This window comes from Berghia stephanieae, chromosome 1 (assembly GCF_034508935.2).
Source record: "Berghia stephanieae isolate SIO BIC M18660-M18661 chromosome 1, UCSD_Bste_1.3, whole genome shotgun sequence".
In the NCBI taxonomy this organism is placed as follows: Eukaryota; Metazoa; Mollusca; class Gastropoda; order Nudibranchia; family Aeolidiidae; genus Berghia; species Berghia stephanieae.
In genome coordinates, this window is record NC_088360.1 from 133,316,745 (window position 1) to 133,344,069 (window position 27,325).

At 39.1% G+C, this 27,325-nt stretch overlaps 2 protein-coding genes across 3 annotated transcripts in view; both read left to right on the forward strand.

Annotated features, from left to right (window-relative positions):
• LOC144963242 (inositol-trisphosphate 3-kinase A-like) overlaps positions 1-27,325 on the forward strand; it is a 229,350-nt gene that overhangs the window by 56,369 nt on the left and 145,656 nt on the right. The gene's annotated exons all lie outside the window — the stretch shown is intronic.
• LOC144963243 (uncharacterized) overlaps positions 1,214-27,325 on the forward strand; it is a 32,992-nt gene continuing 6,880 nt past the window's right edge. For both annotated transcript variants that reach the window (XM_078897096.1, XM_078897097.1), the window contains exon 1: positions 1,214-1,424. The gene's annotated coding sequence lies outside the window, so the exon portion shown is untranslated. The remainder of the gene's footprint in view (positions 1,425-27,325) is intronic.

The window sequence follows — 27,325 nt, forward strand, 5'->3', positions numbered from 1 at the left end:
AAAAGCTTTTTTGAACTACATTTTTGCTTTAGATTCCCAATTGGGCGTCAAAATTTAGATTTTTAATGTCCAAAAATCTTATAAAATAATGACGCACTTTCGCTGAATGTTATGTTCTGCGATCAATCTTCTCCAAAAACGGGTTCTGAGCAGTTTGCATTACACATTAAAAAAACCCATTCCAACATTTTTAAAAAAAATTAATGCAATCCATCTGTTTTTGTTTATTTGACTTATTATTTAACCAGGACCTGATCAAAATTCAACAGGCGAAAATAGCCAATAAGGAATTTCATGCTTGAGAGAACGAATAATTAAAGTTTTATATTATTAAGCTGCATGGCTGCATTTGAATGTTTTTAAATCGATATTCTATAGTATTTCATTCCTGCTTTACAAAGAAACCCAAATGTTGTTTTTTGTGTGTTAGACAAAGCATTTGGCAAGCTCTGAAAATGTATGAATGACGGATTGCGTCAAGTTATTCATTTATTTTGAATTTTGAATATAATTTAACTCGCTGGGCGGAGTAGGTGAATGGCCGTTTTTACGAATCCTGAACACTTGACAAAAAAGAATGCGTTTTTATTTTGGCCGGAAAATTGTTATGCACAATATTTACATTGATAAAGATGACCTTGACCTTGTTAAAATGTCTCAAACCTGAGATTTCTTAAAGATTTCAGGTTTGAGAATTTTTTTTGATAACTTGGGGGTCATTTTATCGATTGAAACTTGACTTAAAACGATTTCTGGCCAAAATTAAGAAATGAATGTGTTAGTTGAGTCCGTGTACGACAAAATCAGGAGGCGGTAGCAGCTACAACTCTGCCGTACTCTGGAAAAAACTCATATTTTAAAATTTGGCCAGAAAACTCGTCCTTCAAGTATCGATCGATTTAAATGACCCTCATCTTGGAAAAAAAAAAACAAAAAAAACTCAAAATTGGGACTTCGCGAAGTCCCATGTTTGAGAGTTTTTTTTTTGTTGCCAAGATGAGGGTCATTGAAATCGATCGATATTTATTTTGAAGGACGAGTTTTCTGGCCAAATTTTAAATATGAGTTTTTCCAGAGTACGGCAGCACAAGGTCTACTACGACTACTACATACAACACGACGTTCAACGTCCGATGAACGAACATGATAGGCGTGTGTTATATTTTGGGATTATACACAAAGGTGAGAGTTCATTCATTCTGTGACCGCTTCACGCACGTCTGTCTGTCTGTTGTTAGTTGGTGGTGTTCGAAGTTGAAAGCACACACGAACGAAGCACAGCTCTACTTTTAACGTTTGTTATGTGTTGAAGTCGAAAGAGTCATGTTATGAATTCCAGTCATCAGTGGAGATATTTATTTGATCATTCAATTCGTGGATTAATTAATTAATTTTTAATTCGCTGCAGAACTGATCTGAGTGAGGTTTGTGATTAATGTTGAACCGAAAAATAATAGAATATATATAATGTAAATTATGTTGCTGCTCGAAGCTCGAAGAAATAATAAATAATGTGAAATTGAATGTAAGCTTCAATTTAATTATAATTATAATAATATACGAAAACATATAAAATGGACGTTTCGGGTTTCCCCTTTATCAACAAAACAGGATGAATGAAAGAAACACTACTGACGAATGAGATAATGTGGTAGTGGCGTTGCTAAGATGAATAAATCAATTCGTCTGTAGTGTTTATTTCATTCATCCTGTTTTGTTGATAAAAGGGAAACCCGAAACGTTCATTTTATATGTTTTCGTATATTAAATTGAGGCTTATTACATTCAATTTCACATTGTCATTTAGAATTTCTAATGGATTTTGTTGCCTTATTTATATTATAAATAATGATTAGAATTTTTGTTCATTTAAAAATAAATGCACTAAATTTGACGGGGGCTTAAATGATCTAAATAGTGTTGAAAGCGCCGTTTAAACACCTAAAAACAAACTAAATTTAACAGAGCAGGGCTGTTTTGATGACACACCGTTTTTGATAGTCAATGTGATTCACGATCCACTGCTCTTAACTTGACAGTGTGTGTGTGTGTGTGTGTTTGTGCGGCTATGTGGTCTTGTGGTTGACACTCGTTTTCGGATCGGAAGGTCCTGGGTTCGAGCCTCGCTCGGCGCATAGTTGAGTCCTCGAAAAGGGCTCTTTACTCACATTCTCTAACGTACCCAGGTGTAGAATGATACCTGGCCATTAACAGCGTTGTCTCTGTCCGAAAAAATTGTAATATCGCCTACAAGCGTCATGTCCCTACCTAAATGTTAAATGTTGCTGTTGGCCAGGGACCCCTTGTAAAGCGCTTTGAGCACGTTTAGTGGATATTGTACTATATAAAAGCTCAATTTTTATGTGTGTGTATGTGTGAATGTATGTGCGCGCCTATATGTTTAATTATGTGTGTGTGTGTGTGTGTGTGTGTGAATGGATGTGTATGTGCGCACCTATATGTTTAATTTTGTGTGTGTGTGTGTGTGTGTGTGTGTGTGTGTGTGTATGTGTTATGTGTGTGGACGTCACTAACTTTTTCTGCCAAAAACGGAACGTCAGCCTTTTATTTGACATACTGACTTCGACTCTGATAAAAGCCCCCTCTTCTTTTTAACTTGACAATCCAACTTGTCAAAAGGTATTTTAAACCTGACACAGTCGGTCAATTTGCCCTTCTACATAAGTCTTAGATTTTAAATAATATTTTAAAATTGAGCTTTTATATAGAGCAATATCCACTAAACGTGCTCAAAGCGCTTTACAAGGGGCCCCGGGCCAACAGCAACACTTAAAAATTAAGACGGGACATGATAACGCCTATTAGGTCATATTACATTTTGACTCCAATATAGAATTGCTGTTCTTTGCTTTGAATGCATAAACTGTATAAAAATGCTCCTTCATATTGATACAACCGTATAATTATAATATCATTGTACTCTCCTTCCAGAACTTTGAGATCTAGTAATCATCTCATATTAATTAACCGCCCCCCCCCCCCCCAAAAAAAAAAAAAGGCTCCAAAAAGTTTTTAATAGATCTTTTATTTCATGCTGCCTCTATTTTAGTTGTTGGAAGTTGTTGGAAGTTCCAGTTGTCCCCTGAAGAAGGGATTTGCGCCCGAAACTTTCCGTGCTTAGTATTTTGTTCTTTTTTCTTTTAAAATCTGTTATATTCATTTTGGTTTTTATTACTTTTTATAGTCCACAGCTTCGAGCACCATAGTCCACATAACTGCAACCCGTAAAATGTGCTACACATAAGCAAAAAATCCATTTATTCATCCCATATGGGAAATTTGTCCTCAGGGTCTATTCCAAGGGTAGACTGGAATACCACAGGCGTCAGCCGCAGTGCAGCGCCGCAAATAGAGCTAGTGTGAGGTGACTTGCTCAAGGCCACACAACGCAACGGGTTATCGAACTCGGTGCATTTCCGGATACGAAAGACCGTACCGCTGAGCCACGCTGCCCCTTGCATGTTTTGATCATTAAAAAAAAAAAAGATTGCATTTGTTTATTGTTGTCTTGACGAAGGGTTTGTACCCGAAACGTTCATTGTCTGTATTGTTCCCACCTGAACGAAGCCTCTCCATTATCAGTCTTTCGTTAGTATTATGGTTTTATGGTAACAAGAGAAGTTATTATCATCGCCGAGATAAGGAACCCAAAGAACAGACAGCCCTTCGGCTAGACTGGACATGACGGCCAGTGGTAAAGTCGGTCATAATTATGGCGTAGTACTTACTGGCCGAGACCTCCAGATCTTCGATAACCCACAAAAGTCACGTGTGTCCTATTTATAACGATGTCGCACACAGTCAAAACACATCTTTTCAGAACATTTTTACTTCATACAACTATAGAGCATTTTAGAGTCTTTATATAGCGCAATATCCACTGAACGTGCTCAGAGCGCTTTACATGGGATCTCTAGCCAACAGCAACACTTAAACTTATAAGATGAGACATAACATAACGCTTGTTAGGCGATGGCACATTTTATTTTCGACGGAGACAACATTTTTAACGACCAGGTACTCATTTTATACCTGAGTACGGTGAGAGAATGTGAGTGAAGACCCTTTTCCAAGGATTCAACTATGCGCCGAACGAACGAGGCTCGAACCCTTTTGGGTACAAAGCAAAGACCGTATCGCTGAGCCGGGCCGCCCATCTACTTTGGATACAAAGAGGAAAGTTTGCGTCGTCACCATCTCCAAACTACAATTGGTAGACATGGCATTTTCAAAGTTATTTGGGGGTCCCGATAGCTCAGTTGGTAGAGCACTCGCTTCACACGCAAAGAGACCAATGTTGACCTCGGGTGCAGTCGAGATATTTTACTGACCCCCCAGCCCCCCTTCTCGCTCTCTTTCTCTCACTCTTTCTCTCTCTCTCTCTCCATCTCTTTCTCTCTCCCTCTCTCCTCTCTCTCTCTTTCTCTCTCTCTCTTTCTCTCTCTATCTCTCTTTCCATCTCTCTCTCTTTCTCTCTCTCACTCTTTCTCTCTCTCACTCTTTCTCTCTCTCACACTTTCTCTCTCTCACTCTTTCTCTCTCTCTCTCCATCTCTTTCCCTCTCTTTCTCTCTCTCTCACTCCCTCCCCCCCCCCTCTCTCTCTCCCTGCCCCCCCTCTCTCCCTCTTTCTCTCTCTCACCCTCTCTCGCTCTCTCTTTCTCTCTCTCTCTCTCGTTCCCCTATCTCTCTCTCTCGTTCCCCTATCTCTCCCTGCCCCCCCCCTCTCCCTCTCACTCTCGCCCCCCCCCCTCTCTCTCTCTCTACCTCTCTCTCTATCTTTCCCTCCCCCCTCCCCAACTCTCTCTCTATCTTTCCCCCCCCCCCCCCCCCAACTCTCTCAGTCTCTCTCTCTCTCTCTCTCTCTCTCTCCCTCTCCACCCATCTCTCCCCCCCCCCTCTCTCTCTTTCCCTCTCCCTCTCTCCCTCTCTCTTCTCCCCCCCCCCCCTACCCCTCTCTTTCTCTTATCAGTCACTGCTATTGTTCTTGTTCTTGTTGTTGTTGTCATCTCTCCTTATCACCCAAACGTCGTAGCACTGACACAACTCTTATACAACAAACATTGACATTGACGATAACGACCACGACGACGACGACGACGATGACGATGACAATAACGGTAGAAAACAGTGATACTGACACAGACACTGACACAACTCTTATACAACAAACATTGACATTGACGATAACGACCACGACGACGACGACGACGACGACGATGACAATAACGGTAGAAAACATTGACACTGACACAGACACTAACACTTCAATTCTTTAAATATTTTAAAATATGATTTTAACAATGAGAACTTGGATCCGATCCAGAATATTACTGTTTAGTGTTTAGCATTTTCTAAAAGGCCCTAAGGATACAATGGATGAATAGGGTGAAGAACTGAATAAGTGTGTATGAAAAATGCCAAACAAATCAAAAGAGAAAAATACAAGAAGATTAAAAAAAAAAAAAAAACATTCCAAAAAATCAGTCGACCTCGACTAGGGTTCGAACCTCAGACCTTCTGATTACCGGTCAGACGTGCTACCATATACTACCATCTGTGTGAGTGTGTCTATGTCAATATTGTATTGTTATAAATGTGTAACCAAATGACAAATTGCCACTTTCTTGAGGACAGTAAAGATTTATTATTATTATTATTATTATTATTATTATTATTATTATTATTATTATTATTATTATTATTATTATTATTATTATTATTATTATTATTATTATTATTATTATTATTATTATTATTATTATTATTATTATTATTATTATTATTATTATTATTATTATTATTATTATTATTATTATTATTATTACCATATAATGGTAACACGTCTGGCCAGTAATCAGAAGGTCTGAGGTTCGATCCCCAGTCGAGGTCGACTGATTTTTTTGGGGGATGACTTTTTTTCTTGTATTTTTCTTGCTTGCTTTGTCTGGCACCTTTCATACAAAGTTGTTCAGATCTTTATCTTACACCAGTGCCTGCTCCTTAATTTCTTAATGGAATAGGAATTGACAGTTCGTGTGTGACTTTTAATGTCGTACTGTGAAAAAAACCCAACATTTACAGTATTAAAAATTTTGGCCAGAAAACTCGTCCTTCAAATATCGATCGGTTAAAATGACCCTCATCTTGGCAAAACCTCTCAATCCCGGGAATTTGCGAAGTCCCAGGTTTGAGAATTTTGTCAAAGGTGAGGGTAATTTTAATCGATGGATATTTGAAGGAGGGGTTTTCTGACCAAAATTTGTATTACTCGTTTGTATCAGAGTACGGTTATATAAATTGACATTGGGTGCCGATTTGGTAAAGTAGAATGAATGGCCTTGAGCGAAATCAGATGGCAGTGAATTATTTCTCCAAAAACAAAAGATACGCCAGGAAGGTAAACAAAACAAAAATAAATAGGTATCGAATGCAAAATTAAACAAAAACAAAACAAACAACTCCCCTCCCAATATAAACAGCAAATCCCCCCCCCCACACACACACATATACACACATACATATTATACAAATTCAACATACATGCACATGCAAAAAGACCCGAATATAAATGCAACCCCTTGAGTAAACAACACCCCCCCCCCACACACACATTAAGAACCATTATTCCACATGAATATTCTATACAATTAGATTTTGAATGTCGATAATCTTGGAAGATTGCTGTACAATACGTGGTTGGGTGAATTGTAATCTTGATTTACCTGAGCAATTCCTTAACGATAAACACGGTGGAACTGTTTACATTATACTACAATCTCTTCATCGTCAATAGCGTTGAACGATGGCCATCTGAGTTTTCTCATTCTCTCCCTGGCTTTTAATGGCTGATGATCTTAATAGGGTTCAACAGTCGTGACGTCACTTTCCTCGTAATGACGCATAATAACTGGTTCTAAACTATCGGAACAATGGATGGCGTTGAATGATGGCCATCTGAGTTTTCTCATTCTCTCCCTGGCTTTTAATGGCTGATGATCTTAATAGGGTTCAACAGTCGTGACGTCACTTCCCTCGTAATGACGCATAATAACTGGTTCTAAACTATCGGAACAATGGATGGCCATCTGGGCATTCTTAATCTCTCTGGCTTTTAATGGCTGATGATCTTTCCAATAGGGTTCAACAGTCGTGACGTCATTTCCCTCGTATTGACGCATAGTAACTGGTTCTAAACTATTGGACAATGGCGGACGGCATTATATCCATCACCCCCCTTATGAAATACTTCTCCGACGAGCATAAAAGTGTATCCAGAAGAGAAAAACATTCTAAACCTGATCATGTTTTGACTTTTATATATTCTGACCACATGACATGTGAAAAAGTTCGAGCCAGCATGAAGGATAAAGAGTACCGATTTTCTTTGTTTAGAACCAAGCTGCTGGTTGCTGGGCGGACGTGACATCAGACTATTGAATAATTGAATCCTATAACAATGATTTCCGGTCGGCGTGTTACTTAATAGGGACAAAAAGTCATGACGTCACTTCTTTTTAACAACGCATAGTAACTGGTCCCACAATCACCAATAATGTCTGCCGCTATCTCCATCACCGCCCGTATGATTTACTTCTCCGACAAGCATCTAGTGTATCCAAAGGAGAAAATCAGACCTGATAATCCTAATTTTAATGGGCTCGTTCTTGTAATAAGCATGATCTTTTTTATATAGTGCAATATCCACTTTATGTGCTCAAAGAGCTTTACAAATGGTCCCTGACCATCAGCAACATGTAACATGTAGAACGAGACATGACGCCTGTCAGGCGATATTACAATTTTTTTCCGACAAAGACAAAGCTGTTAAAGGCCAGGAACTCATTTTACATCTTAGTACGGTGAGAGAATGTGAGTAAAGACCCTTTTCCAAGGACTCAATTCAACTATGCGCCGAGCGAGGCTCGAACTCAGCACCTTCCGATCCGAAAGCGAGTGTCATACCACAAGACCAAATAGCCGCACAATCGATATGCTCCGAAATTAATTCAAAATAGCCTCCATCCGTTATATTTTTATCGTGCAATTACACATACTCGCAAGCTCGTTGTGTTATTTGGCACGATAAAAATAAGTCGTTTAATACATACAAAGAGATGAAAGAATCGTATATCAACAAGGCTGCCTCTATTCTCACCCCCCCCCCCCCCCCCCGGCCGATTGGATTACCGAAAAACACGTCGCCGGCTTTTTGCGATATGGATTTGATTGATTTTGTTTTTTTTAAATTGTGCAACTTGTGACAAGAAACTTAACAAATTACTGCATTGCAACCTTTGGATTAAACATACAACAATTGTGGACTACTTTTTATACTATTATGAAGACTAGCATCCCGGGGGTGAGAATAGTCACTTCGTATCAACAAACATCGGCGTTCAGTCATTTGTTGTCCATATGAATCGTGACGTCACTATAAGTGTCGACAACTCCCTACTTATATTTGTATATATTTATAATTCATCAATGAGAGATTGCCTCACTTTTTGACGAGATGATACTAATGTTATATTCAGTCATCACAATATTACAAAACTGACTCACTTTATAAACAAACAACACGTGCAGGAAAGTTTTCTAATTTTACTGTCGTACTCTGGAAAAACGATTATTTAATAGTTTGGCCAGAAAACTCGTCCTTCAAATATCGGTCCCCCCCCCCCCCCCCCCCCCCCCCCCCCGAAAATATAAATACAAAAAAAAAACCCCGCTCAAATCTGGGACTTCGCGAAATTCGTATTAAAGTGCCAGGCTTGAGAGGTTGTTATTTGTTTTTTTTTATGGGGGGGGGGGGGGGGGGGCTGTGCTAAGATGAGGTTCATTTTAATCGATCGATATTTGAAGGACGGGTTTTCTGGTTATAATTTTAAATCCTAGTTTTTCTATTATCCGGTAATGGGGTTACTATGAATGACATAATCAGTCGGATGGTGAAAAGGTTTGAACTGAGATATTGCGAAGTTTAGGTAGAAGGACAGTTTTTATCCAAAATGAGTTCGTGTCATAAATGATTAAATTAACCCTTTTTGTTCTTCTTCGGGAAATATCAAAGCTTAATTTCATTTCTAAATAATTTTTACAGCTAGTCAAGTTGAAAAAGTATGAAATTTGAGAAAAGTTGCAGGATACCTTTCCCATACATCTGACCATAACTTCATGAAAAATCACCCGATTTACTCCAAATAAAGATTTAAATGCTCTGGTAACCATATTCTTTCAGAATATGTTGTGAGTTTCGTAGCCAAGTTTCAAGGTCCGTTATATTTGCGTATGGCAATGTTGTGAGCTCCTTAGTCAAGCGCATGCTATCTATAGATAGAATGAAGTTGACGTCACTCCAGTCTTGGTTATTGTTTTTTGCCATCCACGTTTATGAGAATTTCTCACTAAATTGTATAGATAGCATGCGCTTAGCTGAGAAGCTCATAACATTGCCATCTGGAAGTATAACGGACCAACACACAAAACTGTGTGTATCCATGAACGTGTATAGTCTGGTTAATAAAGTTTAGTGAGCTTTACTCATAAATGCGGATTGCAAAAAACAATAACAAAGACCAGAGTGACGTCAACTTCATTCTATCAATAGATAGTATGCAGATGATGTCACTCAGGCCTTTGTTATTGTTTTTGCCATCCGCGTTTGTGAGTTGTTCTCACTAAACTGTGTTAACCAGACTATAAAAGTTCATGGTTACACAGAGTTTGTGTGTTGGTCCGTTATACTTCCGGATGGCAATGTTGTGAACTCCTTGGCCAAGCGCATTCTATCTATAGATAGTGCGCTTGGCTAAGAAGCTCACAACATTGCCATCCGGAAGCATAACGGACCAGCACACAAAACTATGTGTAACCATAAACTTTTATAGTCTGGATAACACAGTAAAGTGAGAATTACTCATAAATGTGGATGGCAAAAAACAATAACAAATACTTGAGTGACGTCATCTTTGAACTATCTATTAACAGACTATAAACGTTCAAGGTTACACATAGTTTTGTGTCTTTATTCCGTTATATTTCGGGATGGCAATCTTGTAAGTTTCTTAGCCAAGGGCACAGCATCTCTAGGCAAAAATGTTTTATTGTCGGTGTACGGCCTAAGAAGATAGAAGGCCATTTAACGTGTTTACATACGGTGTTGAGTAAACAGTTGTCAACACTCAATGTCGTGAAGTGACTCACACTCCATAGTGAAAGGAGATACGACATGCATGATTGCTATGTCTATTTATAGATATATGGTTGAGTGTTCATGACTGTGTGGAATGAATTCATAAGTGTCTTTTATGTCGGGTCATCTTCACCGTCGGTTTGTTTCATCATCATGATGGCATCATCATCATCATCATCATCATCATCGTCGTCGTCGTCGTCGTCATCATCATCATCATCATCATCATCATCATCGTCGTCATCATCGGTCGTCTCGTCGTCGTCGTCATCATCATCATCATCTCATGATCATCATCATCATCATCGCAATCATATGTGGTCTAATGGTATGACACTCCTTTCGGATCAGAAGGTGTAGGGTTCGAGCCTCGCTTGGTGTATAGTTGAGTCCTTGGAAAAGGTTCTTTACTCACATTCTCCCACTTTACTCATGTGTTAAACGAGTACTTGGCCGTTAACCGCGTTGTGTCTTTCTGAAATAAATTATAAGATAGCCTAGCAGGCGTCATGTCTCGTTCTACATATTACGTGTCCCTGCTGGTCAGGGACCCCTTGTAAAGCGATTTGAGCACGTTTGGTGGATATTGCACTATATAAAAGTAAAATCTCAATTTAATCGTCATCATCATACTGGTCGTTGACCATCCTTCCTCTTCCCTCTCTTCATCCTCCACCACCTCCTCCCCCCCCCCCCCCCCCCCCCCCCCCCCTCATCATTATCGCCATCTGCTGAATCAGAATTTAACGCTACCTTTACTACATGTAATCAGCCCTTAATGAATCAATTATTTTAGAGCAATAATTGCTTGACCCCAGGTCAGCCACCATGGGGCACATCGGATTATCTCTCCCTCTCTCTCTCTCTCTCTCTCTCTCTCTCTCTCTCTCTCTCTCTGTGTGTTTCTCTCTCTGTTTCTCTCTCTTTTTCTCTCTCTCTCTCCTCTCTCTCTCTCCTCTTTTTTCCTCTCTCTCTCTTTCCTCTCCCCCCCCCCCTCTATTTCTCCCTCTCTCTCTCTTTGCCTCTCCCCCCCCCTCTATCTCGCCCTCTCTCTATCCTTCCCTCTCTCCCTCTCTCTCTCCCCCCCCCCACTCTCTCTCCCTTCTCTTTCTCTCTTTCCCTCCCCCCCTCTATCTCTCTGTCTTTCCCGCTCTCTCTCTTTCCCTCTTACCCCCCTCTCTCCCTCCCTCTCTCTCTCTCTCTCTCTCACACACACATACATACATACACACATACACACATACAAACATATATACTCCCATAAACCATATTATTCCACAAACAGCCGGACACTCCACAGTGTTATTTATATTCCCATTTACACCCCCCCCCTCCCGCCAACCTCCCTCTCCCCCTTACCTCAAGGACCCCATTTTGTCAATTAGGAGGAAGTGTCAACCAAATTAGTCAACCATACCAAACCGATAACAAAACATTCAAAATGCTATTTGCCGTACAAAACACTTTATAGGTAATGAGATTAGCGGAAGAGTAGCGTCCCTTGATTGGACGTCACCCATAGTCTGTGACGTCACCGGCGGAAAAGTTATTAGAGAGAGAACGTCATGTTGGTTGTGCGCATGCGTCTCTCGTTCTCGCCTCTTACTGTATCGATAGATGGGATAGCGTGGCTCAGCAATACGGTCTTAGCTTCGTGCCCGAAAGGTATTGAGTTCGATCACCCGCCGTTGCCCTGTTTGGCCTTGAGCAAGTCACCTCGCCCTAGCACAATTTGAGGGGCTGCACTGCGGCTGATGCCTGGGTTATTCCAGTCTTCCCTTGGAATAGACCCTTGAGACAATTTCACCTATGGGATGAATAAAGTGAATTTTATATATTTAATTAAAAATTTAAAAGATACGAAACAAGTCATATGAAGTCAAAATGACTTTGTGAAGTTTTTGAAGTTGTTAAGTGCGGCTATGTGGTTTTGTGGAGATTTTGGAGCGGAAGGTCCTGGTTTCGAGCCTCGCTCAGCGCATTGTTGAGTCCTTGGGAAAAGGATCTTTACTCATATTCTCTCACCATACTCAGGTGTTAAATGAGTACTTAGCCGTTAACAGCGTTGTCTCTGTCCGAAAAATAAATTGTACTCTCGCCTAACAGGCGTCATGTCCTGTCCTAGATGTTAAGTGTTGCTGTTGGCCAGGGACCTCTTGTAAAGCGCTTTGAGCACGCTTAGTGGATACTGCTCAATATATAAGCTCAATTTTTGAAGTTTTATTCTTTGAAACAACTGTTTTTTTTTTGCGGACAAGATGGAGGTCGTTTTAATCGATATTTGAAGGACCAGTTTTCTGGCCAAAATTTTACATAGGTGTTTTTTTTCTCCAGAGTTCAGCCCCGTAGCTACTACTACTAGACATTATGTCCGCTGTACTTAACAACCCAAATACTTGTTTGTCAATCCGTGAAGGAATTACTCAATAAAAACAAGGGCAGGGTTTACAGCCATTGGTCGCGCTTAGCGCAATGACAAAATACATTTTTGAAATGTCGACACTTTTAACTAAAAGCCATTGCGGCTATAATGTGGTCTAGTGGTTTGACACCCGTCGCCTGATCAGATGTTCCTGGGTTCGAGTCCCGCTCTCTGTGTGGCGCATAGTTGAGTTACTGGTAAAGACTCTTTACTTATATTCTCTCACCGTACTCATGTGTAAAATGAGTATATGTGGCCTTTAAAACCGTTGTCGCGGTCTGAAAAAAGTTGTAATATCGCCTTACAAGCATGATACGCGTTGCTGTTGGCTAGGGACCTCTTGTAAAGCGCTTTGAGCACGTTTAGTGGATATTTCGTTATTAAATGCACTATGTTTTTAAGATACTATAGTTTTGATGCTCGATTGTCAGTTTTAGGTAAAATTTCCATTTTTCAATCCATAGAAGGTGATGAAAACGATTTTATTCCATTCCTCTTCCTAAATAGTAATGAGTTTAGGGGGTAGCGTGGTTCACCGGTACAGTCTTTGCTTCGTACCCAAAAGGTACCAAGTTCGACTACCCGCCTCGTTGTGTGGCCTTGAGCAAGTCACCTCGCCCTAGCTCACTTTGTGGCGCTGCTCTGCGGCTGACGCCTGGGCTATTCCAGTCTTCCCTTGGAATAGACCCTAAAGACAAATTTCCCCTTGGGGATGAATAAAGGGAATTTTATTTATTTATTTATTTATTTTAATGATAATATATTTACAATAATAATTACTGACGTCAGATTATAAATAGTTAAATTTCAATAAGAATACGATTCTTTAAAAAAAGAAGTAGTCTAGAATCGATCATTTAAGTATCTTTGAACATTTTTTTTTTGTTTTTTTTTTTGTTTTTTTTTTTGAATTTTGATTTTTTATATTTTTTAAAAATTAGATTGTTGCTCTTTCTCATCTCTCTAATCGAATCCCTCAACTTATGGAGCCTGTTTCAGAAATATTATTATTATTATTATTATTATTATTATCAATTATTATTATTATTATTATTTATTATTATTATTATTATATTATTCATTATTATTATTTTATTATTTTTATTATATATTATTATTATATTATATTATATTTTATTATATTATTATATATTATTATTATTATTATTATTATTATTCCCATTATCATATTATTACTTATTATTATTATTTTATTTATATTATTATTATTATTATTATATGTATCATCTCTTATTACTATTATTATATTTATATTAATTATTTTGACATGTCTTTTATTCAAAGATGACGAAATCAAAATTCATTGAGGGGTAGAGTAAAAGATTAGGCTACTCGTGCAGCGGTTGGGAACACGTCAGGAATTCCAAAGAGCAAGAGTCTAAGAATCGTATAATCTTCCTTGTTTTTTTTCTTCTTTCCAATTAACTGAGTATTAGGATATTTTTATGGCGAATCATACAGAAACTACATTTTGGAACAGCATCAAAATTGTATATCAATAGATTAATAATATGGCCCAGTTCCTCCCCCCCCACCCCCCACCCCCCCATTCCATTGTTCGAAATTCTCAAGCTTGATATTTCGTTGTTTTTTTGTTTTTTTTGAAGTCTCGGATGTAAGACTTATGGAAAGGTCAAAGGTTGTCAGATGTCATCTAAATCACTTAAAAAACCCATCAGTAATGTTATCTAAATTTAAAAAAAACAACTTACTTACCAAATCCTTTTGGGGCCTTGAGCCACATAGGGCATCCGCCAGACATCTCCGCTTTTTGCTATTGGCTGCTTTTACGGTGGCTGTATTCCAGGACAGGCCTGCTTCCTTTAATTCTTTCTCCATGGTCCTTCGCCAGGTTTCTTTGGGTCTTCCCCGCTTTCTCTTCCCATCTGCTGTCCAATACTGTCAGGGCTGTCTTGGGAAGTAACCCTTTTTTAATTCTGGCCACATCTTCTTCTTTTTATTTTCTATTTCTTAATAGATAGAACGAAGATGACGTCACTCGGGTCTTTGTTATTTATTATTTTTTCCATTCACGTTTATGAGTAATTCTCACTAAACTGTACGAACCGGACTATAAAAGTTCGTGGTTACACATAGTTTTGTGTGTTGGTCCGTTACATTTCCGGATGGCAATGTTGTGAGCTTCTTAGCTATCTATAGATAGAATGCGCTTGGCCAAGGAGTTCACAACATTGCCATCCGGAAGTACCACGGACCAACACACAAACTCTGTGTAACCATAACTTTATAGTCTGGTTAATACAGTTTAGTGAGAACAACTCACAAACGCGGAGGGCAAAAACAATAACAAAGGCCTGAGTGACGTCATCTGCATACTATCTATAGGAAAATGTAAAAAAAAAAAGAAAAAAGAAAATGAATGCGTTCTGTCAACGTACAGCACACAGCAGACGTAACTCTATCTACCTGCCTTGTGACTTAATTTTGTCGTTTCGTATTTTTGCAGTACGTGACGCTCCGTGACAGATTTTCTCGTCATGACGTTGTCATAGAACTGAGACGTGACTCTGGAAAAGTTTACAACCGGAAGTTCAACTTTTGTCCGGGGAAAGTACAACAAAGCCCCCTGTTTTAGTCTTCGAAATGCAATCTTAGTGGGGAGGGGATGGGGGGGGGGGGGGGGGGGGGGGGGGGGGGGGGGGAGGTGTTTAATTCCAGTTCAATACATAATAATACAGGGCATATTTTCACGCCTTTGTGGTGTGATTGATATTTGTTCTGTGTCTGATATTATATTTGAATTTTTGTTTGTTTCTTCTCTTTCTTGTGTTAAACATACATTTTTGGAAATTCAATCTTTCTCTATTCTCTCTTATTTCTTTTGTGGGGCGGGGTTATAATGTGGTCTTGTGGTCGGATCGGGAGGTTCTTGGTTCGAGTTCCCCTCTGTGCGGCGCATTGTTGAGTCCTTGGAAAAGACTCTTTACTCACCGTGCTCAGGTGTAAAATGAGTACCTGACCATTGACAGCGCTGTCTCTGTCGGGGAATAAAATTGCAATCTAGCCTTCGCGAAATCTTCCTTAATGTCCCAGGTTTGAAAGTGGTTTGACAAGATGAGGGTCATTTAAATCGGTCGATATTTGAAGGACGAGTTTTCTGGCCAACTCTTTAACTCACTCAATCCTAGAGTTTTTTGCTACTTTTCAAATTTGGAGAGAAAAAAAAATGTATTAAAAATAAACATGTGCATTGATAGTTTTATTCAACAGCCATAACAAGTAAAAAATGAAGAGCAATCGCTTTGATACCACGTCGATAGATAGTTCGAAGATGACGTCATTCAGGTCTTTGTTATTGTTTTTTGCCATCCGCGTTTATGAGTAATGCTCACTGAACTGTATTAACCTGATTATAAACGTTCATAGGTACACACAGTTTTGTGTGTTGGTCCGTTATGCTTCCGGATGGCAATGTTATAAGCTTCTTAGCCAAGCGTATACTATCTATAATTTGTCTCAGAAAAATGTAATAAATGGGCATGGGGTAAAAGTAACCCCGGTAAGCTACGAATATAGATAGTATGCAGATGACGTCACTCAGGCCTTTGTTATTGTTTTTGCCATCCGCGTTTGTCAGTTGTTCTCACTAAACTGTTTTACCAGACTATAAAAGTTCATGGTTACACAGAGTTTGTGTGTTGGTCCGTTATACTTCCGGATGGCAATGTTGTGAACTCCTTGGCCAAGCGCATTCTATCTATAGTCGGTGTTAGGGTTGAGTGAGTTAAAATACGAGTTTCCCAGAGGATGGCAGTAAATTGGATAAAGGCCTCCCTCGTTACTTGTTTGATGTTATTTGACTACACCTCTTATGCTTAGGGTTGAAACAGGACCGAAGTTTTCAGGGCAAATTGTCGTCATCGTATTTTTTATCGTTCACTGTCGTCATCAGGTTAGTTGTCGTCATCCGTTGTCGATTCTTGGTCGTCGCCGTCGTCGTCGTCGTCGTCATCGTCGTCATCATCATCATCATCATCATCATCATCATCATCATCATCATCATCATCATCATCATTATCATCATCAATATCGTCGTCTTCGTCGTCGTGATGGTCGGCGTAATCATCATCATCGTCATCATCATCATCATCATCATCATCATCATCATCATCATCATCATCATCATCATCATCGTCGTCGTCGTCGTCGTCACCATCACCATCATAATTGACACTTTATAAACAAATCCCTCCCATCCTGCCCCCTCCTACACACGAACACACATACACACACATATTTATATATATATATACACACAAAGACACACACTTATTCTCTTTTTTGTTTACTCTTGTTACCTCTATCTCTGGGAGGCGATATCTTTTTTAGCGGTGATGACTCATTCATTGACCTGAAATGAACTGTGATCAGAATGAAAACCGACACAATGATAACATCCACAGCTGACGGAGATCAACAATATCAAAATATAACCTAACAAACTACAACGCAAAAAATGTTCCTTTTAGTGATAAGAAACAGCCTGCTCTCTCTCTCTCTCTCTCTCTCTCTCTCTCTCTCTCTCTCTCTCTCTCTCTCTCTCTCTCTCTCTCTCCCCATCTCACTCTATCTCTCTCTCTCTCTCCATCTCACTCTTCTATCTCTCTCTCTCTCTATCTATCTATCTATCTATCTATCTATCTATCTATCTATCTATCTATCTATCTATCTATCTATCTATCTATCTATGTATGTATCTATCTATCTATCTATCTATCTATCTATCTCTTCATATATAGATTGCGTTGGCTAAGAAGCTCACAACATTGTCATCCGGAAGTATTTAGGACCAACACACAAAACTATCTATCTATAACTTTGAAAGTTTATAGTCTGAGTGAGAATTACTCATAAACGCGGATGGCAAAAAAGAATAACAAAGACCTGAGTGACGTCAACCTCATAATATCTATAAAACCTTGAAAGTTTAGGCTAAAATCTAACGCTGGTTACGATCAGACCCATCAAGTCTGTGGAGGCGAAGTTTATCCCGGTTTCGATAGCGTGAAACAGACATTACCAATGGGCACGATCTAGAGATAGTTCGAAGATGACGCCACTCAAGCCTTTGTTATTGTATTTTGTCCGTGAGTGATTCTCACTAAACTGTATCAACAACACTATAAAACACTATAAAACACTATAAAAGTTCATGGTTACACACAGTTTTGTGTGTTGGTCGTTATACTTCCGGATGGCAATGTTATGAGCTTCTTAGCCAAGCGCATACTATCTATAGATAGTATGCAGATGACGTCACTCAGGCCTTTGTTATTGTTTTTGCCATCCGCGTTTGTGAGTTGTTCTCACTAAACTGTATTAACCAGACTATAAAAGTTCATGGTTACACAGAGTTTGTGTGTTGGTCCGTTATACTTCCGGATGGCAATGTTGTGAACTCTTTGGCCAAGCGCATTCTATCTATATGGCCTTTCGCCACGACATCATAAGATTTCGTCGCCTCGGCATTCCACGAAGGAATATAGATAATCCATCAAACAAGATGCCTGATGTCAACAGGAATCACCCATGTTTTCACAGTGAGCAAATTGGGGGTTAATAATCTTGCCCAAGGAAAATAACGAAAGTGCCTGAAGCGGGGCTCGAATCCGGGACCTTCCGTGTCACAATGGAATGCCTTAATCACTCAGCCACTTCGCCTCCCTAAATATAGAGAGTATGCAGATGACGTCACTCAGGCCTTTGTTATTTTTTTTGCCATCCGCGTTTGTGAGTTGTTCTCACTAAACTGTATTAACCTGACTATAAAAGTTCATGGTTACACAGTGTTTGTGTGTTGGTCCGTTATACTTCCGGATGGCAATGTTGTGAACTCCTTGGCCAAGCGCATTCTATCTATATGTCTAATTAAAACAAAAATCAACGCATAACAGCCACCAGCCGGATATCATGTACCAACACATTAAACTATGTGTAACCTTAAATGTTTATAGATAGTATGCGCTTGGCCAAGGAGTTCACAACATTGCCACCCGGAAGTATAACGGACCAACACATAAACGCTGTGTAACCATGAACTTATATAGTCTGGTTAATACAGTTTAGTGAGAACAACTCACAAACGCGGATGGCAAAAACAATAACAAAAGCCTGAGTGACGTCATCTTCGAACTCTCTATAGATAATCTGCGCTTGGCAAAGAAGCTCATAACTCGGTACCTTTCGGGTACGAAGCAAAGACCATACCGCTGAGCCACGCTGTCCCACGGATAATCGTATAGATAGTTCGAAGATGACGTCACTTGTTATTGTTTTTTGCCATCCGCGTTCATGAGTAATGCTCACTGAACTGTATTAAACTTACTATAAACTTCCATGGATACACACAGTTTTGTGTGTTGGTCCTTTTTACTTCCGGATGGCAATGTTATGAGCTTCTTAGCCAAGCGCATACTATCTATAGATAGTTAGCGCTTGGCTAAGAAGCTCACAATATTGCCATCCGGAAGTATAACGGACCAACACACAAAACTGTGTGTATCCATGAACGTTTATTGTCAGGTTAATGCAGTTCAGTGAGCATTACTCAAAAACGCGAATGGCAAAACACAATAACAAAGGCCTGAGTGACGTCATCTGCATACTATCTATAGTCTGATTGATATAATTTTGTGAGAACTACTCATAAAAAAACTGGCTGGCTATAAAGAATAACAAAGAGCTGAGTGACGTCATTTTCATTCCTTCTGTATTACAGTATCATAACGTATAAGCTGGTAACATCTGGGTTGATTTGAATACCTCAATCATGGTAGAAATAACAATATTATCAACTCTTGCGTGGATAGATAGAATGAAGTTGACGTCACTCAGGTCTTTGTTATTGTTTTTTTTTTGCCATCCGCGTTTATGAGTGAGTAATTCTCACTAAACTGTATTAACCAGACTATAAACCTTCAAAGTTACACATAGTTTTGTGTGTTGGTCCGTTATACTTCAGGATGGCAATGATGTGAGCTTCTTAGCCAAGCGCTAACTATCTATAGATAGTATGCGCTTGGCTAAGAAGCTCATAACATTGCCATCCGGAAGTAAAAAGGACCAACACACAAAACTGTGTGTATCCATGGAAGTTTATAGTAAGGTTAATACAGTTCAGTGAGCATTACTCATGAACGTGGATGGCAAAAAACAATGACACAGACCCGAGTGACGTCATCTTCGAATTATCTATACGATTATACGTGGGACAGCGTGGCTCAGCGGTATGGTCTTTGCTTCGTACCCGAAAGGTACCGAGTTCGACTACCCGCCGCGTTGTGTGGCCTTGAGCAAGTCACCTAGCCTTAGCTCACTTTGCGGCGCTGCACTGTGGCAACGCCTGGGTTAATCCAGTCTTCCCTTGGAGCAGACCCTAAAGAAAAATTTCGCTTCGGGATGAATAAAGGGAATTTATTATTTATTATTATGTTATTCTTTCATCTCTTTATGTTTATTAAGCGATAATAACACAACGAGCTTGCGAGTATGTATTATTGCACGGAAACGAAATATAACAAGTTTAATAGATACAAAATAAGGAAAGAATACGTTTATTCCACCCCTCCAAGTAAGATTATTAGATATTTTGTAACCAAATGTTATGGTATTAGTACTTCTATTCACCATAATTTGTATCTTTCTCCTTCTGCTTGAATGACAATTTGACCCAAAACTAAAAACGTTGGATTTGTATTCATGCGCACCAAAAGATTATTTATAATTACCAATCAGCTGTCTTTGACACCTAATTTCACACCAATATAATGTGCGAAAATATTCTGCAATCGTTGAATACATTGTTTATCCAACGCGTTCAAAGCATAATTCAACGATTATGTATTTATCTACTTAGAAATGACAGGGTTTTCCAAGGAGAGGGCTGGAATAATTTCCACTATTCGCTTGTTATTTGAAATTTATGTGAACTAGCTATAGATAGTATGTGCTTGGCTAAAAAGCTCATAACATTGCCATCCGGAAGTGTAACGGACCAACACACAAAACTGTGTGTATCCATGAGCGTTTATAGTCGGGTTAATACAGTTCAGTGAGCATTACTCATAAACGCGGATGGCAAAAACAAAACAAAACAACAACAAAGACCTGAGTGACGTCATCTTCGAACTATCTATACATTAATTTAACGACGGTGGAAGTTTTTTGGTTTTTTTTGTTGGTATATTTATTTTAAAATGATATGATATCTCAATGAGTTTTATATTGCGTTAGAGTAGCTGACCAAACTCCTAATGTCTGGGTATTTAAAGCTTTGTAGTCTTGTGGTTTGACACTCGCTTTAGAAATCGGAAGGTCCTGGGTTCGAGCCTCGCTCGATGCAAAGTTGAGTACTTGGAAAATGCTATTTACTCACATTCTCTCAGCTGTAAACTGAATACCTGTGCGTTAACAGCGTTGTCTCTGTCGGGGGGAAAAATCGTAATATCTCCTAACAAGCGTTATGTCATGTCTCGTTCTATATGTTTCGTGTTGCTGTTAGGCAGGGACCCTTTATAAAGTGCTTTGAGCACGTTTAGTGGATTTTGCTCTGTATAGATAGAACGAAGATGACGTGACTCGGGGCTTTGTTGTTGATTTTTACCATCCGCGTTTATGAGTCATTCTCACTAACCGTATTAACCAGACTATATACGTTCAAGGTTACACACAGTTTTGTGTGTTGGTTCGTTATGCTTCCGGATGGCAATGTTGTGAGCCTCTCAGCCAAGCACATACTATCTATAAAAGCTCAGCTTAAAAGTTGCTGTGAAAGAACAATGTAGTGTAGGCTTTTAATATCAATCTAGTTTTCAATGGTACCCGCATAAACGATTTTTAAAAATTTGTATTGAGCACTGAATGAAAGACGAAAGTTCTACTTATTTCGTTTTAGATGTCGTGGCGAAAGCTGTATAGATAGTATGCGCTTAGCTCAGAAGCTCATAACATTGCCATCCGGAAGTATAACGGACCAACACACAAAACTGTGTGTATCCATGAACGTTTATAGTCAGATTAATAGAGTTCAATGGGCATTACTCATAAACGCGGATGGCAAAAAAAACAATAACAAAGACCTGAGTGACGTCATCTTCGAACTATCTATAGATAGTATGCAGATGACGTCACTCAGGCCTTTGTTATTGTTTTTGCCATCCGCGTTTGTGAGTTGTTCTCACTAAACTGTATTAACCAGACTATAAAAGTTCATGGTTACACAGAATTTTTGTGTTGGTCCGTTATACTTCCGGATGGCAATGTTGTGAACTCCTTGGCCAAGCGCATTCTATCTATAGACGATTGAAAGAACCTTTTGTGGTAATGCAACCAAAGAGTTGTTTTCCAGAACTCCTTAACCCCATTTCCCCCATTTTGAGATATTGAGGATGATTTCCCTTCAAATATCTCATTTCAGTCTATGATCTTATCATATCACCCTAATTCATTTTTTGCCACACGTGTTCGAATTTTTAACGCACAACTGTGATTTAAATTAAATACTATCTTTTAAAGATACACTCACCAGTTCGGACTACAGGCCAGAGGTATGGCCTATCTCAATTTATTAAATTAATATATAAGGTGTTGCTATTGGTTCTTGGTTGTATATTTTTACATGTTTGTACATTTGCACACATACACACACACACACCCACCCACACCCACACACACACACACACACACACAATATATATATATATATATATATATATATGTATACATTGCCGCCATAGATTCTCAACTTTGTATTTATACATTTTATGCATACCACGTCTGTAAACGAATTTCCATTTTTTTTGGATGAATAAAGTATATATTATTATTATTATTATTATTATTATTATTATTATTATTATATTATTATTATTATTATTATTATTATTATTATTATATTTAAACTTCAAATCAACACAAATCTAGGGAAATTCTTGTGGCCATTTTATGCTTAAAATAAAATGAAAGTTTTAATTTATCTCACGAAGGAAAAATCTCAAAAAAGTATAAAAATCCACATAACGTGTTTTGGAAAACCAGCCTTCAATTGAAGCGCTTCTTTATCTTCTCTAATATCAACTTTTTATTTTCTATGAGAGCAGCCTGGCCGTATGAAAAGGTTTTGTTTTCGAAATTAATTTTTATTTCCGTGTATCGACTAACCTATCTATAAAACACTTAACTTGTTCAAAGCGCTTTATAAGGGGTCCCTAGCCAACAGCAACACTTAAATGAGCTTTTATATAGCGCAATAGCCACTAAATGTGCTCAAAGCGCTTTACACGGGGTCCCTGACCATGAGCAACACGTAACATGTAGAACGAAACATGACGCCTGTTAGGCGATATTACAATTTTTTTTTCTGACAGAGACAACGCTGTCAATGGCAGGATACTCATTTTATACCTGAGTACGGTGAGAGAATGTGAGTAAAGAGCCTTTTCCAAGGACTCAACTATGCGCCGAGCGCGAGACTCGAACCCAGGACCTTCCGATCCGAAAGCGAGTGTCATACGACTCGACCACGTAGCCGATTTTATATCTATAAAACACTAAACTTGTTCAAAGAGCTTTAAAAGGGGTCGCTAGACAACAGCAACACTTAGCATGTAGACACGAGATGTGACGCCTGTTTGGCAATATTACAATTTTTTTGGTTTCATCTTAAATGTTCAAAGTTTCTGTTGGGTATAAAATAGTGAGCCGGTCCCGATAGCTCCGTTGGTAGAGCACTCGCGTCACAAGCAAAGGGATCGAGATCGATCCCGGGTGCAGATTTTTTCTGACCCTCCTGTCCACCCAGCAGTGATTGGGTAGCTGGGTCTTCTAGATCGGGCGGAAAGTGCTTTCCTTTGCGATAGACTAGCGTCCTATCTAAAGACGTCCTATCTACGTACCTAACTGCCGGGATGTCATGATTAAGTTTTCTTGCTAATAATGAACAAAAGTAAAACTTTTCTTTTTTTTTTTGTCATTGGTGACTTATATCTTATAACTGTCGAACGCTTTTAGTTGGTCTTTACTTTACTTCCCATTTCCATTCTCCCGAAGAGGACGGGGACTGCGAATGATGGCGATTCCCCCAAAATAGACCAGGCCTTGTATTGTGTTCTATTTACAACAAACCTTGGCCCAGAAATACAACACAGTAGGGCTTATTACAACCATAATTTATTTTAGAAGAAACGAAATTGGCGTCACTAGTACTCAGTTCTTTGTTACTATTTTTTAGCCAGCCAGAATAGTTTTCACTTTCGATAGTACGCGCTTGGCTCTAAGAAGCTCAAAACATTGCCATCCGGAAGTATAGATAGAACGAAGATGACGTCACTCATGTCTTTGTTATTGTTTTTTGCCATCCACGTTTATGAGTAGTTCTCATTAAACTGTATGAACCGGACTATACAAGTTTATGGTTACACATAGTTTTGTGTGTTGGCAAAAAAACAATAACAAAGACCCAACTTTATTCTTTCTATAGATAGAATGCGCTTGGCCAAGGAGTTCACAACATTGCCATCCGGAAGTATAACGGACCAACACACAAACTCTGTGTAACCATGAACTTTTATAGTCTGGTTAATACAGTTTAGTGAGAACAACTCACAAACGCGGATGGCAAAAACAATAACAAAGGCCTGAGTGACGTCATCTGCATACTATCTATATTCTATCCAATCAGACTAAAGAGGTTACACATAGTTTTCTTTGTTGGTTCCTTATCCGGCTGGCGGATGTTGTGAGTATAATTTTGTCTTAATCAATAACAATCAATGGCGGAGGAGGTAAAAGTGTTGGGTCTAAGTTAAAGCTGTCGAGAGGTAGGAGGCTACTTATCGATAAAAATAGTATCCTATCCAAAGGGAAGCAAGTAAGTATTGTAATCGTTCCTTTCAATTTTTTTGGTCTTCTCATTACATTCATTTATTTATTTATTTTTTTTTTTTTAACAGCTTAAACCAACAAATAGCTAAATTTACCGGAATATATTTGAAGTCAGGTGGATTAAAGTTTAACTGGACTTTGTGCTTTAATATGCGGCTATGTGGTCTAGTGGTATGACACTCGCTTTCGGATCGGAAGGTCCTGGGTTCGAGCCTCGCTCTCAGCGCATAGTTGAGTCCTTGGAAAAGGCTCTTTACTCACATTCTCTCACCGTATTCAGGTGTAAAATGAGTACCTGGTCGTTAACAGCGTTGTCTCTGTCCGAAAAATTGTAATATCGCCTACCAGGCGTCATGTCCCGTCTTACATGTTACATGTTGCTGGTGACCAGGGACCCCTTGTAAAGCGCTTTGAGCACATTTAGTGGATATTGCGCTATGTAAAGCTCAATTAAAAAAAAATTAAAATATATATTATGTGAAGCAATCTTTACTGTGTTCAAACATTTAAGACAAGCAACCAACGATTCATCTAGCTCATTAATTCAAGTGACCTTGACCTTCAATAGATACCTGCCTTCCCACCACCCCCACCCCAATCCCCCAACCCCCCCCCCCCCCCCAAATAAAAAGAAAAAACAAAACAAAAAAAAAACCCCAAAAACCCGAAAAACAAACAAACATCCAAGCGAAAAATCAAGCAAATAATAAACAACCCCCCCCCCAACATGGTTGTAATGAAACCTTGTTGAAGTACAAAAGCCTGATTATGACCTATCTATCTCGCTCGACTCGCCTGATCTGAGAACACAACGTCGTCGTCGATGGTTTGACGTCATAACACCAGTCGCTTATCGCGTCGAGTTAATGAAGGGTGACAGGGTAATTTCGTCTACTGCTACACTTAACTGGCGTGTCGGGGACACCTTATCCTGCTTGCCTGCCTGCCTGCTCCACTCAGTGAAAGGAAAAAAAGGGTATTAAAAATTTTGGCCAGAAAACTCGTCCTTCAAATATCGATCGATTAAAATGACCCTCATCTTGTCAAAAAACGCTCAAACCTGGGACTTCTCATCTTGTCAAAAAACGCTCAAACCTGGGACTTCCGCGGAAGTCCCAGGTTTGAGCGTTTTTTGACAAGATGAGGGTCATTTTAATCGATCGATATTTGAAGGACGAGTTTTCTGGCCAAAATTTTTAATACCCTTTTTTTTTCTTCTTCAGAATGCGGCCTTTGTTTGAACAACGGTTCAAAGGGCACAGTGGTAATTTCACATGTTTTGTTTTGTTTTGTTTTGTTTACTTTTATGATCATTTTGTTTTCAATTATTGTTTTTGTTTTATGTCCTGGTTGCTCTTAGGCTCTATATTATAGCTGGGCGGGCTGGTTACTAAATGACTTTGAATACGTGACGCAAACATTGCATGGCGTGACAAATTAATTGTGTTTTCTAGAGCCTTTGAAGTTATTATGCAGTCTATGTCGAACTTTATTTTATACCAAAAAAAAAAAAAGAAGATAAATAGATAAATATAATAGCGTGCGGCTATGTGGTCTTGTGGTATGACACTCACTTTCGGATTGGAAGGTCCATAGGTTCGAGTCTCGCTCGCTCGGCGCACAGTTGAGTCCTTGGAAAAGGCTCTTTACTCGCATTAATGTCTCACCTTACCCCGGTGTAAAATGAGTACCTGGCCGTTAACAGCGTTGTCTGTGTCGAAAAAAAGAATTGTAATATATCGCCTAACAAGCGTCATGCCTCGTTCTACATGTTGCCTGTTGCTATTGTCCAGGGACCCATGGTAAAGCGCTTTGAGCACGTTTAGTGGATATTGTGCTATATAAAAGCACCATTTTTAAAAGATTGTATACAAACCGACGTGTACGACTTGGCAGGCCTGATAATCATCCTAATCGTTGTGGTCTCTAATAGGATTCAATAGTCTGGTGTCACGTCCGCCTAGCAACCAGCACCTTGGTTCTAAACACAGAAAAACTGTACATTTTATTCTTCATGCTGAGTAAAACTTTTTCACATGTCATGTGATCAGAATGCATAAAAGTCAAAACGTGATCAGATTTATAATGTTTTTCTCCTCTGGATAAATTTTTATGCTCGTCTGAGAAGTATTTCATAAGGGCGCCCCGCCATTGTTCCGATAGGCTAGAACCAGTTACTAAGTTACTCTGCGTCATTACGAGGGAAGTGACTTCACGACTGTTGAAGCCTATCAACAATGGAGGTAAGCGTGGCTCAGCGGTACGGTCTTTGCTCCGTACCCGAAAGGTACCGAGTTTCGATCACCCGCCGCTGCGCTGTGTGTCCTTGAGCAAGTCACCTCGCCCTAGCTCAATTTACGGCGCTGCACTGAGGCTGACGGCTGGTTTATTCCAATCTTCCCTTGGAATAGACCCTAGAGACAAATTTCCCCGTGGGGATGAATAAAGGGAATTATTATTATTTTTAAAGAAATATTTTAAATACAGTCAAAGCAATACAAAATTTTGTCCATTACAACAATGTTGAATAAAGTCCGTTATTGCGTTCTATTATCAGTCCATTTTGGACCAACGGGTTTTGATAGCTTATACCGGTTTCTGTAGCCTGAAACAAAAACATTGACAGTTTGCTACCAATAGATAGGACGTCGATCTAACGAAACGTATTTTCCACTTGTTGTGACATAGACCCAGTTACATAATCACTGATTTGTGGACAGAGAGACGTACTACTACTACTACTACTACTACTACTACTACTACTACT